Source organism: Ambystoma mexicanum, chromosome 7q (genome assembly GCF_040938575.1).
Source record: "Ambystoma mexicanum isolate Mex_15411 chromosome 7q, UKY_AmexF1_1, whole genome shotgun sequence".
Taxonomy (NCBI): Eukaryota; Metazoa; Chordata; class Amphibia; order Caudata; family Ambystomatidae; genus Ambystoma; species Ambystoma mexicanum.
Window position 1 is genome coordinate 248,160,229 of NC_090941.1, and position 18,122 is coordinate 248,178,350.

The following is an 18,122-nucleotide window of genomic DNA, read 5'->3' on the forward strand; positions in this document are numbered from 1 at the left end:
ATTATTGGAGATGCTTATTAGAAGAGTTTTTATAACAGGAAACAAGTTTTTGGATAGGTTCGTAGATAGATGTTCGTATAGAGGGCTAACATTGACCAATGGACTGCTGCTTCTAAGGATATCAGTCCCATTTCATAGCAAATTAGGGCAATTGGAGTACTTTCAGGGACTGGTAATAGAGTTTTCCAATAAATTCCTTCTAAAATATCCCACCTAACTGCTTTATCCATTTCTTTAGTTTGACTGCCATAAGTAATAATAGGCACTGCTTTTTGAAGATAGTACATGCGAGCAGGCAGTAATGAGAATTTTCCATATTTTCGCTGCAGGGCCTTTGCCAACATTCTCATTCTTAATATAAGTTCCTCATTATAAGGTTTCTCAAGAGAATGGGTGTTCAAGTTGACTCCTAAGTATTTATAGGTGCTTATTGGAACTAGAGTTTTTTTAGCAAGAACCCAAGTAAAACTATATTTAGATTATTTTTTTAACATGGTTAAATACTAAGACATTAGATTTTTTTGTATTTATTTCTAGGTTATTTTGTTCAGCGAATATTGTCAGAGCGGTTAGCTTTCTTTGAAGACCAATCAGAGTTATGTCAAAAAGAACCAAATCGTCTGCATATAATAAATCTGGGATATGATAAGAGCCCAACCTGGGAGAAAAGGAACAAATATTTTTCAAGGCATTATAAAAGTCACTGATACAAAAATTGAATAAAATTGACTCAAAAGGGCACCCTTGTTTCAGGCCTATATTGGTGTCAATGGGTTCCGAAAGAGTCCTTCAGTTGAAAGTTTAATGTTAATTGATGTGTTTGAGTAAAATTGATGAATTAAAAATATAATATACGAGGGACAGTTGGCTAATAAGAGCTTGTTCCACACTATGTTTCTCTCTACCGAATCAAAGGCTTGTTTAAAATCCACTAATGCAACATGCTGGCTGTTTGTTCTTTATTGCTTGTGCTTTGATGGCCGATATTATTATAAGATTTAGAGATGTACCAATGCCGGCAACAAAGCCTGATTGATGTGGATCCATTAACTCTTCCTTAATAAGCCATTTAGTAAAATCAAGTATTAAATGTCTTGCTAAAATCTTGCCGGGGGCATCTAAAAGTGGAATTGGGCGATAGTTAAAAGGATCAGCCCGATCTACCTGTTTAAAAATTGGAATGACTATGGCAGAATGCCAATAGGGCGGAATTACCTTAGTCTTAATAATAATTTGAAAAATTAAATTTAGTACATCCGCCCAAGCCTCCGGATGAGCTTTACAAATAAGATTTGTAAGCATATCAGGCCCTGGGGCTCATGATGAACTACGTTTTTTGATTATTATTAAGATGTCTGTAGAGTCAAACTTAAATTGAGCTAGGTCTGATAACTCACAGTCGATATGTAAGGGACTTAGTTCTTTTTTAAAAAGGAGTTTTTGATAGTGATCTTTCCAAGCAAACACATGAATGCCATTTAATTGAGTTGATTTATGTGCATTACCCAAGACAGAATTTATTATTCTCCATATCTCACTAGCAGATTTTAGCAATAAAGCTTTGAGCAATACTTCCGCATCTCTTTGCTTCTGAATAAGGACAATCTGTTTAATTTTATTTCTATATAAAGTTTTCAAGGACATTTTTTGAGTCTTATTTGCATTTTTGGGAATTCTTCTTAGAGATCTTCGTAGTTCTTTTTTAAGGTCAAAATGGTTGCATTCCATTTGTGTTTATGAAAAAAATTGGCTTATTACCGTTTCTAAATGATTGCGCAATGATATGGATACAGTCATTATAGAATGTTTGGAAATTTGTTTCTTTATTTCCAGCCAAATGCACAACTCTCTGATGTAAGAAACACATTTGTTTCATATTCCATTTAATCCGATTCTGGGAATTATTTACCTCAAAGCCACCTATGAAGTTTGAAACAGAATGCACAGTATGAGGAAACCAACGGACTTCAAGCAAGTTGAGATCACTAGCTTGCGTAGGGATTACTTCAAAGGCAGATATAAGCTTATTGGCATGATTTGAGATATAAACATAGTCAAGGTTGAAATTTGAATTACCTCTTGACCAAGTTGCGTGAGGTGGGGAGCCTCTTATATGTGTGCCGTTCAAATAGGAAAATTGCCTTATTTTCATTAGCATTGTCCAATTGTCGGCTCTAGGATTGGAGCTGGGAGAAGAGTTTAAAATCAAATTCATATTGAAATCACCAGCAATAATGGTCATTGTGTTGTTAGGATTTAACAGTATTTGATCTAGTAGGATCTCAATTGTATTTATAAACTGAGATTCAGTTGCTGAGAGGGGGTTCCAATAAAGGTTCAATACCGTCATCATTGGAAAAAAGGATGATTTTTATTTGCAGTCCGAATGATGACCGGTTGGATTCCTTGATCAGGAGATGGCAATGGGTCAGTGAATTATTGGGAGTCAATACGCACCGTAATTAGAAGACCTGCACCAGATCTGCCCCTGGGAGCCTTAGAGGCTGGGACCAGGGCGACTAGGTGAACAGGCCAAACTGGAAGGGACATCCAAGTTTCTTGTAGCAGTACAGGATCAGACCGATCGAGCAACTTTGATTTGAATGTTAGTAGATGAGAGACCATGGAACACTTGTGGAACCTTATTGAGGATGATAGCTAATGGTTATTGCCAACCCTTTCATTAATGTGAGCTAACCACGCCCATTTTGAAGGAACTGTTTGGGGAGGGTTAGAAGGGGCAGATTTGCAGTTGCAGCACTTGTGTATTTCCCCATTGGGGATATCGGAGGCTTCCTTACCACCAGCCAACTTAGGTTGAACGATTGAAGTAGATGGTTTTACCACAGGTATCCGAGGGGTAACAATTTCAAGAGCTAGGCCTTTCTCAACAAGAAGATGCCTCTGCTGCCAGACATAATTCTTAATTATTATAGAGGGAATTGTGATGTCAACTGTATCTTGATAGGCTGGGTTTGGGTAGGATACACTAAAGATATCTCTATTGTTGATATGCCGTAGGGCTGGAATAAGCTGAAAGGCTGCCAAAAGTGTGGATTTGCTTGGGAACGGATCCGAATAAACTCTGTGTACCATAGTAATTTGCAGACTTTCTTCCTGCAGATTTTCCAGAGAATGAAAAGCATCCTTTGCTGGAAGAGAAGCAGCTTCCCAAGCTGGTGCCCTAGAGGAGGCGACAGATACTGAATCAGGCTGCAACATATCTCTCGAGTTACCATCGCCATGATTAGCAGTAGGGGATTTGACAAACGGGAGTCTTTTGGTTAAACCCTTTCGCTTTTGTTCTAGCGTTCTAAAGGTTGAGCCATCATAGTTTAAATTGACACAGAACTTGGGACTTTGTGGCTGAAGGTCTGAAATGTTTTCATGTAAACTTTGATAAATAGCATCCTGACTAGATGAATTATTATGACAATAAACTGAAAGGTTCATCAGCTGCCCTTTAGAGGCAGGGCCATCTACTCTGTCACAATCAGCAGCTGGAGGATTTACAATAACTGGGATGAGCCCTTGACCTTCCATTTTCTTCCCTTTCATCTGAGCCAATCTAGGAGACAAGGGACATTACTCACCGGGAATGGAGTTTGAATTCCTTGCAGACTCATAATTTAGTGGCAGATCCTGCAGCGGGTCCGAACCAGAAAGCTTAACCACAAAGGCTTTAGTTTTAGATTTTAAAAAGAAAATGTGTTTTAGAGATATGAAGATGTTTCATTTTTTTCCATTGGGGCTGTTCAGAGGAGGAATTTCTATCTGTTCCCCGATCAGACGTTATTTTTCTATTTCTTTTTCATCTTCTGCAGATGTTTTGCAAGGGGCGGCAGAAGACATCATAAAATTGAACCTCGGGGGCAGATGAATCAGGTGTATCGTCCTCTATATGCTGACCATTAGGAGACAGCCGTTTGTTTTCAAGAGCAATTTCCACAGGGACAATGTTGTCTTTAATCATTGGGGATGGAATGATCTCAATGATTTGCTCAACTTCTGGAAAAGACACTGAAGGTACATTGGGAACAACAACCTGACATGAGCAGAGTTGTACATTTTTCAACATATTAGGAACATTTAAAACCAACCAGTCAAGTTTGTTAATCAAAGTTGAAGTTACATTTTCTTGCGTAGATGCTCTGGTTTCCAGCATTTCAAATAGTTTCGTGAGAGTAAAGATAGAGGTATTATTTGCTTTTATAACCAACTCAAAAGCAGGATTGGCCACCGATGGGAAGCCAAATGAGGGACGGGCCATTGGTTTGGCAAAAGAGGGCGCTGTTGAAACATTTGAATCAGGTGGTGATATTATATCATCAGGACAATCTGTATGGTATAGGTCCGGTGATATTGATAGTCTAGAAGCCTTGAAACGGGAACAGGAGTCCTCAGCAGTAAAAGGGGGGTTAAACCCTGGTGTTTGAGTAGAGTGAGCTAATGGTACATGGGGAATTTGCAGCGAATTGTGAGATTGAGATTTGAACATTTCACTCAAGTGGTCTGGATTAACCAATGGAGCAGATCCAGACAAAACCGGAGAGTACAGAGGGGTGGGCTCGGAGGAATTATGGACTGAGATGCTCCTGGATCCGAGTCAGATAAGTGTGTAAGCACACCCTATAACTCGCAAGCACCATACTGTACAGGTCTAGATCCTTAGTCTAAAGCATATTCATGCATGGTGTGATCTGAGAGGAATTGAACTGGTGAGGTTTCTTTGGTAGAAACTGAGAAATGTACATTAGACAATCTTTGGTTACGTGCAAGTGGAAAGCACGGGGCAGGTGATCTAATTGAGTGATCCATAGTGGCAGCGATGAGAAACCCCGGTCTTAGATTTACAGGCATGCGATACGGATAACAGGAAGGCATGCCGGAAGTAAGTCTCATCATTTTTATAATAATTCAAAAGCGGGGTTCAGGAAAAACTTGTGATTACAAGATGCGACTCATTTTTTTTTTATAAAAGAGTGTGGAGTCTAGAGGTAAAACAAGATAAACAGCATTACAGGCTTAAACATGCAGTTCCACGCTTTGGCGGTATCTTAGCCGTACTGGGGCTCATTCAGTTAGAAATTACACAAGAGACAAGCACCAGACTAATGGGAGATTACTCTCGCCTGACTAAGCGAGAACGCTTATACAATAAGAAACAAGGAACAGAAGCCACGCCAAAGAGCCGAGCAGCAATACAGCAGTACAGCGGACAGCTGACAGTACTCGTCTGTACTTGATCATGGTGGCGCGCGAGGCTGAATTTATAGCGTTTGGCGTGTGGCGTGACGGGGCATGGCTACAAGAATAGAGAAAATATGTTAGTTTTAAGTGTATAATGCAATTCAAAATGGAAGTCTTAGGGTATAGAGATGAAGGATATAACCAGAGTCCAGAATCCAGAAGGTACGTGGGCAGAAGTAGTCCAAAGTCCAACGATCAATGAAAGCAAAAGCAATCCAGCGATGGGCAGAGTCTGCAGCAGGACAACTGACAGTACTCGTCTGTACTCGCTCGTGTGCGCTAAAATCAAAGAAGATGTGGAATGATGTGGAGATGATAAGCACATTTGCTTGAGAGATGGTAAAAGGAGTTAATTGTGGATTCCTATGGATTAATGAACATATTTTGGGAAAGGCTGAGGGATGCATGCTTGCACATAAAAAGTAGAACATTTAAGCAAAAAGCCCTGTTGGCCCCTTTAGCGTAGATGTTCTCGGATCCTGAGGTGTGACTGGGAAGGTGAAATATTATCATTAGCACCTTATGTACCAGCAGTTTACGAGGTGACCACATTTATCTTTCCAGATATGCCTCTTCATCTCCCATTGACAGTAAAACAATTCGGTACGATGTCCTTTCGTCGCGGGATGTTTTTTTGCAGGGTTTTTTGTACTGCAATTTTCTTTTTCAAAAAACATCAATTTTTTATAAAGTGGGTGGGGGGTACCCTCCCAAAAAATACCCCCCCAAAAAAAAAAATTGGATGGGTTTTTCGAAAAAAATATTGCAGTAAAAAACCCCACGAAAAAAACACCCTGCAATGAAATGACATGGAACAAACAATTCAAGGAAACTTACTTGTGGCCTCTGTTCTTTGGAACAATCCCTTGCTTGCACTTTTTCTCCAGCCATCTCTTTCCCGGCCACCGTGGAAAGAAGAAAAAAGGGCACTTCCTGGAACTCCTTTCACAGGCTCCATGGTGGCCACTTTATTTTGAAGTGTTTCTGTTTGGTCTCACGTGAATCTTTATTGCTCCCAGTAATTGGACCTGGACATTGTGCTAGCATGGTAACAGTCATAGTTTCCTAGGTGGTGGTCTCCATTGCTTGATAAAAGCAACACTGTCATTGGTAGTGGCCCTTGCTTTGGTTGGATCATTTCCTCAGTCTAGTGGGCCAATACAACCCAGGCACCAAGGTAATTATTGCCAAAGTGTTCCACAGGGCGGCACTTGCAAGTGGTCTTGTGTATGTCCATCCAGCCATGACTGGGAAAATGCTATTGTATGGCACAAAATGCTCACTGTTTTTGTGTATTTTTAAGCGTTATATATTTTGATGCTGACATTGGATGTTTAGAGACAAGTATTCAGGTAGGCAAGTGGTCAGTCTGTGGTGTCATTAACAGTAGCCATGTAGCATTAGCTTGAGTAAGTTCGAGCTGGACAATTCTTTAAGTATATATGGCCCTCATTCCGATTTTGGAGGTAAGGGAAAAATGATGCCGGTAAAGGATTACCGGCATTGCTTACCGCTACAGGCTATTCTGACCAACCAGACCACTATTAACGGCATCATAAAGTACGAGGCCGTAAATAGCGGTCTGGGCACTCACATGCAACATACCATGCCGGCATTAGCGGCATGCCGTAAACCGGAGTAGATCACAAGTGGGGCGGACATGCAAATAACAGCCTCATGAAGGCGGAAAAAGTGCATACCAGCATGGTGTAAATATCGGCATCGCCGAACAGGCGTAAAGAAAACTGAGCAGTGTTTCCAAATGCCACAGGTGCACACAATCAGCACAGGTGGAGGCAATGGAGTCAGGGCCAGTACAAAAGGAGCACACCCACACACCACACCCCCTCCCACACCAAGATGATACCAATAGTAGTAGCATTACTGGAGCTGGAGTCCCTGCTTCCAATGCCTCAACATCAACAACAACAACAGCCGCCACCACAGAGGAGACGCAGGAGGAGAAGGAGGGTGAGACAGGCCCAGCATGCCCCACCAGTGCAGCCACCGTTACCACGCAGGCAGCCCCCAATTCCTCGCATCAGAGCCATTCCTTTCAACCTAACCCCTGAGCATATCCACACCCTGTACCGTCTGGACCGGGACACCATCACCACCATAGTGGACCTGATACACGACGACATAGTGAGCCTCATAGAAATACGCACCGCCATCCCCCCTCTATTGAAGGTAGTGTCTGTGCTCCACTTCCTTGCCACAGGCACCTACCAGCATACAGTGGGGCACATGCATGTCATATCACAACCCTCATTTTTCTGGATACTAAACTAAGTGCTGGATAACCTCCTCAAGCACACAAGGGACTACACATCCCTATCACGGACTCCCCAGGAGATATTCAATACAAAGGTTGCCTTCCATGCACTTGCAGGCATGCCAAACTGTGTAGGTGTCCTTGACTGCACCCACATGGAGTTGGTGGTCCTGCATGCCATGGAGGTGGTGTATCGCAACCACAAGCAATACCACTCCATCAATGTGCAGATTGTATGCAACGCCAGCAAGATCATCACACATTGCTGAGCCCGATATCCCGGATCAACTCATGACTCTTTGGTCCTGCGGAACACCACGCTACCACGCTTCATGGAGCGACATGCTGGACGACGTGCCTGGCTGCTTGGTGAGTTGCCTGACTGGGCCATGGCAGTGCATCGGGGTTGTGAGGTGGGTAGCTGCATACTCCACCTGGGTAGGAATGGAGGGGAATGCATACTCCACCTGAGTGGGAATGGGGGGAATGCATACTCCAAGTGGGTGGGAATGGGGGGGATGCATACTCCATCTGGGTGGTAATGGGGGGGAATGCATACTCCACCTGGGTGGGAATGGGGGGGCCAATGCATACTCCACCTGGGTGAGAATGGGGGAATGCATACTCCACCTGGGTGGGAATGGGGGGAATGCATACTCCACCTGGGTGGGAATGGGGGGGATGCATACTCCACCTGCGTGGGAATGTTGATATCAGTGCACGATGTGCACATCACCGAACACTGTGCCCCAAAGCATCTGAAACGGTACATGAAACCCAAATCCCATAGTGATGAAGTAAGGCCGACACCTATCACTACATTACTAACAGGTAACCAGGCCACATCCCACAACACATGCACCACTCATCAGTGGCCCTCACACACCTTAAGGCCATCCTGCACTATGCAGTGCATATGCACTGTGTTGCTGCCTCCAGCATATCACCACACAGGACAATCATCCCTGGGAGTGCATTGAACTGAGCCAACCAGGGCTACCACAGTGTGTCACTGGTTCAGCACACCCATAGGAGTGCTGCATGTCACCATGGAAATGATCAGTGCAGAATGCCCAATATTGTACTGACTACAGCCAACGCTCCCTACTACCAAATCTCACAGAACACAACAAATCACTGATTTTACTCCAACACTGCTGTATGCATATATGATGCACGTGCAACAAGATGTCAGTGCACACCATGAATCAGCTTGAATATGCAGCCCACACCATTAGTCGATTGCACAGTACACATAGCGGGACCTGAAATGGGGTCAATGCATCCAGGGACATGTGCATGTGGGCACAAATTACGTGCAGCCATGTGAGACTAGTACAGTTGTCCAACATGAATGGGCGAACATTTACCTTCATTCCCCTCTCATGCAGGTGATGGTGGCTACCCCTTGAAGCCGTGGCTCCTGACCCCTGTCCGAAACCCACAGAACAGGCACGAGGAGGACTACAATTGTTCCCATACCCGTACACGTGTGGTAATTGAGCAGACCTTTGGCCTGCTGAAGGCACGATTTTGCTGCCTGAGCCGGTTGGGTGGGGCACTCCTCTACAGCCATGAGAAGGTGGCCAAGATCACCATGGCATGTGTAATGCTGTACAATATGTGCATCCGCCGGAACGTGCCCCTGCCCCCTGACATGGAACTGCTACCACCTGATGATGATGAAGGGGAGGAGGAAGATGTAGCAGGACATCATCACGGTGACATAATTTTAGGACATAGGGCACTGGGTGTGGGGATACATGTCCAATATGCACTGTACAATATGCACTGTGCAAGATTAAATGACACATGCGCAATGATGAATGTCCAGTCTGGTTATTTTTTGGTAACACAACCGGTGTATTGAAAATAAAAATATGAACGTGAATAACTGTCTTTAGGTTTGTATCTTTACTGCCTAAGGAAATACAAGGTATTCAAACTTGGGATTTATGCTTTAATTGCAACATCTTTCTGTTGCCTGAAGCAGTTCCTTTGTTGATGACATATGTTCTTATTGTCCCCCACCCACTGCTAGGTTCCTGCTTCCTGTTTCCAAACCCATTAGGCACAACCTGCACATGGCCTCCTGCAGAGTTCAAAGCACCACCTGAAGGAACTGAGATGATGACCATAGGAGAAGAAACAGGCAACCCGATACTTTAACGTTTTCATAATTTGGCTTGCCATAAACAGGAGTAACTTGTAGAAACTGTGTAAATCCACAACTTACTTCCTCGACACATCCTGCAAGCGGGGGAGTTGCTAGGTCTGGAAAAGACCAGGGGCTATGCTAATGTCGGAACTGTCGGAACTGGGGGCTAGCAAGCCTTTTGGTTGTAGCTTCTGAGATTCTATCCAGGGCTACAACCAAAAGACCAGGGGCTATAGCCCTCTTAGCCCCCCCCCCCCAGCAATGCCTCTGCCTGCCAGTTATACAGAAGTGAACACTTGTGCTGTGTGACTTTTTCCCCATTCAGCCTATGTGAAATTTCTAATTCTGTATGGCTCTCCAGTGGACTTTCTGATTTTTGTACATGTAGGAGTTTCAAATAAGAACATTTCGTCAGATTTTCTTCAGTGGGATATAAGTGATTTCAATCCGGCACACACCTAAGTCAAAGCTCGGCAGGTAGTGCACAACTGAAACCCTTATTTATTTTTGTCTATAAGTTCAATATTCTGAATGATATACCACTCATATCACACCCTTCTCCTGAGACGCCCCCCCTCCCCCCCCAGTCACACTGAACTAGGAATCAGGCTAGTTTGCAAAGGTAAATATTTATTTATGTATTGAAAATGTTATCACAATATATTTTAATGGGTAAACAACAATCACCAATGGGGTGACAGAACACAGAATAATATCTTTAATACACTATGAATCAAGTAATGAGCAACCAAGCATATGCAGCACAGAAAATAATACTTTTGTGTTGGTTTGGACAGATGGCACAATGGTTAAAGGTTCTCCCTGCAACACACTTCAACCTCACAATAAGCAATGTAAAGAAATGGGAGGAGAGAGCAGGTAGTAAGGAATAGCACAAATCAAACAGATTATCAGTCCTGCCTTCCCCCTTCCAATACAAGAGAAAAACGGAATTGACTTTTCAGCTGTCATGATGGCTTTAAAATTGTCTTTTAGAATCTGGGTAAAAACAACAAATGTGGTCAAGAAATACTTAAATTTTTATAAATTCTTATGGGAACCGCTTTGTACAGTTGCACACAAGCACCAGCAATGATTTAGTCCAAAGAAAACATTTGAAATCTTAAAATCCAAGCTGGAAGCAGATTAAATCTATTTTACACATGTAAAAATCTTTTAAAATTGCGGCAAACTTTTCCTTGCACGATTTTTGCTATAACGGGAGATTTAGCTATGGATGTTTAGTTCAAGTAGGAGTTGAAATTGTGTTTCTATAATAATAACTGAGGGAGTTATAGAGGTTTTAGTAAAGGTCATTTTGTAAAATAGGCACGCAAATTTGGACAGAGGCTTCAGTTTTAAACTCAGAAAAATATTGACTATGTACTAGAGCATCCAAGCTTAGCCACCAGGACGGCACAACGTAAGAGTCAGGAGTGATTCGTGACTCAATCCTGGTTCCTCGATGTCCACCCTGGAGCGCTAGGCTGGTCACTCGAATGAAATTAATAGATCAAAGTTAACAAAATGACTAGGGCAAGGATGCTTTTACAGATAGACAGAATAAGATTTCACTACGGATTTAGACTATGTTACTGATTATGGAAGTAAGGATAGTTCAGAGGTTAGGGGGGCCAAGATAATGCACGATAATCAACAGTTTCTAGCTTCCTGTTAATACTCACAAAACAAATGGATTTAAGATTTTGGACCGTCAGGATTCTGGACCAGTGAATCTGATCTATCAGGGACTGACAGCTGGGCACATCGGACTGGACAGGGTCAGCAAGGCTCTCTGGTCATAGCACAGCACAGGACTGCATGGGATCTGCCCTTCTTGGTTGTTAGGATATTTCAATTGAGCAGGCAAACATTAACAGTGCGCCCGGCTGTATTATGATGCTTCCCCTATGCTTTTGGGATTCTTTTCTAGAATTTGAGGCCTAGCTGAAAATGGTTCAGCTATGCATAGGCCTTTGCGTTGCCAAGTTTCTGGAGTCTGGAACAAGGAAGATGTAGATTTCAGCAGAAGAGCGCTCCGCCAGCAGTCAGGAGATAGAAAAGTTGCAGAAGTCCCTATGTGTTGTCAGCTGTCCTTATATGTTATGCCAGATGACATCACGAAAGGGGAGTATTGGGCCGGCTTAGCTAAGCTTGCTCCTGTGAAAGGTGTTTGGGTCAGAGTCTACTCTCTGCCTTGATAGGAGGAGAGAAACAGAGTGTCACCTTTATGGTATAATTTTATGATGCTGAGAATCCAACCGTAGCCACTGGAACACAAAGTCTAATTTTGGCAAAATACATATTTACACATGTGCAACCTCTATAAAAAAATCACATACACAGATTGCATATTTTATGGAGTATCTGCTCCTCAAAATCCCACAGCCCTCAGACTTTGTTTCGACTTTCTGGAGAATTTTGTCAATTTTGTAATGAGAAGATGTTTCAATATTTCTGTAAAATTCCACAAATATGCATGTTTACCATGGGAATGTGTGTACAAAGTTTCACACTTCTAGCTGGAATAAAGTCCCCATAAACCCGCATCTATTGCCATTCCTGTTCAGAATAAGCTACACGGTTGTACTGAGTTTTCAAAGGTAGTGCTAGAAATTAGGTTAATTAATCTGCCATTTTCATATTTTGCACCATACACCTTCTAAAAATGGCCATTACATATCCTGTTAACACCAAGGGGGTAATTCATAGAATTCAGCGCACAAGTGGCGCACGCGGCTGGAGCACAGTGTGCGCGTGCGAATCCCTGCGCCAGCCGTGCGCACAGTGGCGCAGCGACCCTGCAGCAGCGCCAGTTACACCCCCAAGAACGCCTCCCGCGCAGGGAAAAGCCATCAGCATACCCAATCCAGCGCAAAGGGCTGCGCTAACCCTGTACCAGCACAGCAAGCGGGCTACGTGTATCACTGGGGTGCGCGGGAAGTACCTCACGCGATTGGCCCCGTGCGAGCAGGGTACGCGTATTCCAGGGGTGCGCGGGAAGTTCCACACGCGATTCCATCAGGGTACGTGTATTTCGGGGTGCGTGTGAAGTTTCACACGCGAAATCAGCAGGGTACGTGTATTTCAGGGTGCGCGTGAAGTTCCACACGCGATATCAGCAGGGTACGTGTATTTCAGGGGTGCGCGGGAAGTTCCACACGCGATTGGCCTGGGCGCGTGTATTTCAGGGGTGCGCGGGAAGTTCCACACGCGAATAGCCTGGGCGCGTGTATTTCAGGGGTGCGCGGGAAGTTCCACACGCGATTGGCCTGGGCGCGTGTATTTCAGGGGTGCGCGGGAAGTTCCACATGCGATTGGCCTGGGCGCGGGAAGTTCCACACGTGATTGGCCTGGGCGCGTGTATTTCAGGGGTGCGCAGGAAGTTCCACACGCGATTGGCCTGGGCGCGGGAAGTTCCACACGCGATTGGCCTGGGCGCGTGTATTTCAGGGGTGCGTGGGAAGTTCCACACGCGATTCCATCAGGGTACGTGTATTTCGGGGTGCGCGTGAAGTTCCACACGCGATTCCATCAGGGTAAGTGTATTTCGGGGTGCGCGTGAAGTTCCACACGCGATTGGCCTGTGCGCGTGTATTTCAGGGGTGCGTGAGAAGTTCCACACGCGACTGGCCTGGGCGCGTGTATCTCAGGGGTGCGCGGGAAGTTCCACACGCGATTGGCCTGGGCGCGTGTATTTCAGGGGTGCGTGGGAAGTTCCACACGCGATTGGCCTGGGCGCGTGTATTTCAGGGGTGCGCGGGAAGTCCCACACGCGATTGGCCTGGGCGCGTGTATTTCAGGGGTGCGCGGGAAGTTCCACACGCGATTGGCCTGGGCGCATGTATTCCAGGGGTGCGCGGGAAGTTCCACACGCGATTGGGCTGCGTTTGGGTATTAGGGGTGCGCGCAAAGTTTCACACGCGATTGGGCTGCGTGCGGGTATGAAAGGGGTGCGCGTGAAGTTTTACACGCGATTGGGCTGCGTGCGGGTATTACAGGGGTGCGCACAAAGTTTTACACGCGATTTCAGCAGGGCACGTGTATTTCAGGGGTGCCGGGGAGTCCTACATGTGATTTGCCAGTGTGGGTCCTCCCAGGTGTTCCCTGTACACCCTCCACGGCCCCTGCAGGCAGCCCACACCACAGGGGACTACCCTGCATCCCTGGTCATGTCCCGCAGGCAGCCCACCCAACATGGGCATGCCCCCCAGCAAAGGCACATGTCTCCTTGCACCAATGATCACCAACTCATGTCCCCTTGCACCCCCACCCCCAGCATTGCGGGGCACCTGCCAGCAGGCCCCCACCCATGTCTCCCAGCACCCCCACCCCCCCCAGTCACCAGGGGCAGCCTCCACCAGGCCCCCACCCATGTCTCCCACCACCCCCACCCCCCCCAGTCACCAGGGGCAGCTTCCACCAGGCCCCCACCCATGTCTCCCACCACCCCCACCCCCCCAGTCACCAGGGGCAGCCTCCACCAGGCCCCCACCCATGTCTCCCAGCACCCCCACCCCCCCAGTCACCAGGGGCAGCCTCCACCAGGCCCCCACCCATGTCTCCAAGCACCCCCACCCCCCAGCAGTGCAGGGGCACCCACCACCAGGCCCCCAACCATGTCCCCCTGCCCCCAGGTCCTGACGATACACAATCATGGCAGTAATGGGCAGCATACCCAGCACAAACACCCAGCCAAGGATTGCATCCACCCACATAGCAAATGCAATTACATGATACAACCCCAGTGGCAAGTATGTAAATGAACACATGTCCGTCACACACACATACACAATGGGTGCAAGTGAATGTCAAAACCCATATCATGACATGCATGAAACCAATGAGAAAATACCACAAAAGAAAGTTATAAAAACATGTATTCTCGAAGAAAATGAAGTAAACTAATCAAACATACAACAATGGGGATAACAAAATAAATTGTCCATATCCGATAAGTAATGTAAAAATCCAAAAAACAAGGGAATCCAAAAACTAATGTTGTCCAAAGCAAAATCATGGTGAAAAAAAATAAGGAAAAACCATTGCCTCATGGTGAACACAAATATAAATCAAAAAAATGTATTTTAAAAAATCCAACTATACACAAGAATATTCCAGGGTCCATGAGCCCAACACTATAAATGAAACCTACTACTACCTAATAAAAAAACTATATACAGAAAAGTGGCCATTGTCCGAGCGGTCCAAAAAAATCTCAAAAAATAAAGGAAACCTAACACTAACTAACTAAAGAACTATATACAATGGCAGCGGGCAAGTCCTGCGGCTCACTCTGTGATGTTGCCGGCCAGGGCATCATCGAACTCCATGTCGATGTCCTGGAGGCGGGACTCTGTCCTGGCCCCGAGGTCTCGCAGGGATAACCCCATGTTCACCTCAAACTCCCTGCGAGCTTCCTCGAGGCACTCAGCCCGCCTCAACGCCCGACGCATGGAGAACTCCGCCCTGACCATGGTGAGCCGCTCCTCTTCCGCCCGCTGCCGCTCCGCACCTATCCGCTGGACCAACTGCTCCCACACGGAAGACACTACCATCCCAGGGTTCTCCTGCCCTCCGGCCGATGCCTGCCCCTCTGATCTTGATGGCCCCGAGCCATGATGCCTCCCACGTCGAGCCTGCTGCTGCCTCCGACGCCACTGCCTCTGCCAGCACGACGGCATCCAGGATGATGGAAACCACCGACGCCGTCGTGCACGTGCCCTGCCCGATGATGCCGTCACATCCTCCATCTGCTGGGGTCCAGTTGCTGTGTTGTCCACTCCTGCTGGACCTCTGACTCCCGACTGTGGCAGGGATGGGATCCCCACCGAGCTGGCTGCATTGGTCAGGGCAGGTCCACAGGGGGCCCTCGTGGCATCTGGGCCGAAAGACGGCAAGGAGAACGACTGGCGTATAGTCTCCAAAGAGGAGGAGAGGGCCGCCAGATTGGCCGACACATGCAGGAAACCCCCGAACATGGCCGATCCCAATTGGGCCACCTCGGCACGGTGCTCTTCGTGATGACGTGCGTGCTCCTCCTGGGAAGCACGCACGGCATCACGAATCACAGCCGTGCGCATCGCGACCCCAATCAGGACCTTCTCCACACGGCCAGGGGTCCCCTCGTCCGCAGGTGGAGGGGAGTCAGATGACATGGACATCCCCTCTACCTGCGGACGGGCCTGGGACGGGGCATCCATGCTGGTGCAAGGTGGTGCACCCACAGGTTCAGGGACAGCGACATGCACAGGCCCCTCCACGGTGACCTGTGCTGCCTCCTGCCCCTGCCCCTGGACTGCACCACTTGCACCAACAGGGATGCCCCCACCAGGCCCCATGTGCGCCTCAGTGGCGGCCTCCTCCTCCTCTGTGGAAACCACCAACCTGGATGGCTCCTCGCCGTCTACCGCCGTAGCAGGCCCCTGTGGGGGCTCACCCACCCCTTCCGCTGCAGCCGTGGGGGCATCCCCGCCGCCTTGCTCCACAGCGCCGTCTCCGCCCTCTCCTTCACTAGCCGCTGCGTAGATGGAGACATAGAACACAAGCATCAGGGTACTGTACAATGGTCCCCTAGACAGGAAGCAATAGCAGATGAGTGCCACTGTCAAAGTACACTTCCATCATGTCACACCACAACACATGTCAGTCCAGGCAAAACACACACAGTGACAGTCATGGTGCGTGCCATGGACATTTCAATGCATGTCCAATGGACTCTCGAATCATACAATGTAATGGGACTCACATGCATCATGGGTCATGCCTATCACATGCACACACTTCACCTCAGTCACATCCATCTGGCCCCGTACACCCCAATCACAGTGCATACAAGGATGACTAGGCTGCATCAGTGAATCTGTACCTTGTCACAGACATGTGTCATGCATCCATGGCACTCACAAGTCACAGACACGCAGGTCAGGCACACAGACATGGATACCACATATGTATCTGGCATCAGCACCCATCCCTCGCCCCCACCCATGTCCAGGAACAGAGACTGCCATGCTCTCATGTGTGCAATCTGCACAGGGCTCCCCATGTCGCATTCAAACACATGCAACAACCGTGCGGTTCACACATTACAGGTCGCACATTCATTCCCATGATGTCCCTGCACACATACATGCGTACATGGCCTATGTCACACATGCAGGCAAGTATCAGACAACCAGCACACTGCAACATGCCCTGTCTCACACAGCAATGCTTGGCCACTTACCGCTCAACTCCAGACGGGTCTCCCTCTCAAGGACCTAGGCGTGGAGCGCTGGGTGTGCGCGTTCCAGGACCCTCAACTGGATGGAACTCATGCGGCCCCGGCCCCCCTCCACGAGGCGCCGGGCCTTCATGAGGGTCCTGGACCTCAAGTCTTCCCAGCGCTTCTTGACCTTCTGGATGGTGCGGGTTGCCACCCCCTCCGCGTTGATGGCAACCACACAGTCGGCCCAGATCCTGTCCCGTCCTTCCTTGTTGGCGCGGGACGATCTGAAGAGGGCATCATACTGCCCCAGGACTTGCTCCACCAGGACACCAACTTCGGTGGCAGTGAAGCTGGTGCCCCTCTGCCCCTCTGGCCGGGGGTTGCCACTGGTGCCAGATGTTGATGTGCCCGACATGGAAACCCCAGGGGCAGGAGTGGGTGGGCAACTGGGTCCTGGGGCTGGGCTGTGGAGCGATGTTATCCGAGTCGGGAGTCTTCTGTTCCAGCAGGGGTGGACACAGCAACTGGACACCTGCAGATGGCTGATATGCAGGCACCAAATGGCAGGGCACGGTGGCAGCAGGCAGGCAGGCAGGCAGCAGCAGATGGCACGTGGGAGGCTGCACGGGGCACTGGGGGGCAGTAATTCGGCCTTCTGGGCAGGAGCGTGGTCTTCCGTGTGTTTTCGCGTGGCCAGCTTGATACGGAGTGATTTGGCACATGAAAATCCTGCACGTCAGCGTGAAAATCGAGGAAAGGCCCTTAGCGCGTAAGCGCGTCAGCACGCGTACGCAATTTCATTGGACCAAAGGCCCTTACAGCGTAAGCGTGTCTGTGACGTTTTGCGTACGGGCGTTGCCCTGGCAGGGCTTGGTGATCCCGCGTGCCTTTATGTTCTGTACGTGCTTTTCGTGCGGTGCGTGTGTTTTCCATCCGTTGGGGTTCACACGCTATTACATCACAGCGGGTGTTGGCTACGCGTTCTTCTACACGCAAGGCAGACGGTGAGTGGTACCCCGCGCCCCCAGGCCCGATCGCGTGAGAAAGTTCACGCGAACCCCTGTAATACACGTAGCCCGCTCCCCCAGGCCCGATCGCGTGAAAAACTTCACGCGAACCCCTGTAATACACGTAGCACGCTCCCCCAGGCCCGATCGCGTGAGAAAGTTCACGCGAACCCCTGAAATACACGCAGCCCGCTCCCCCAGGCCCGATCGCGTGAGAAAGTT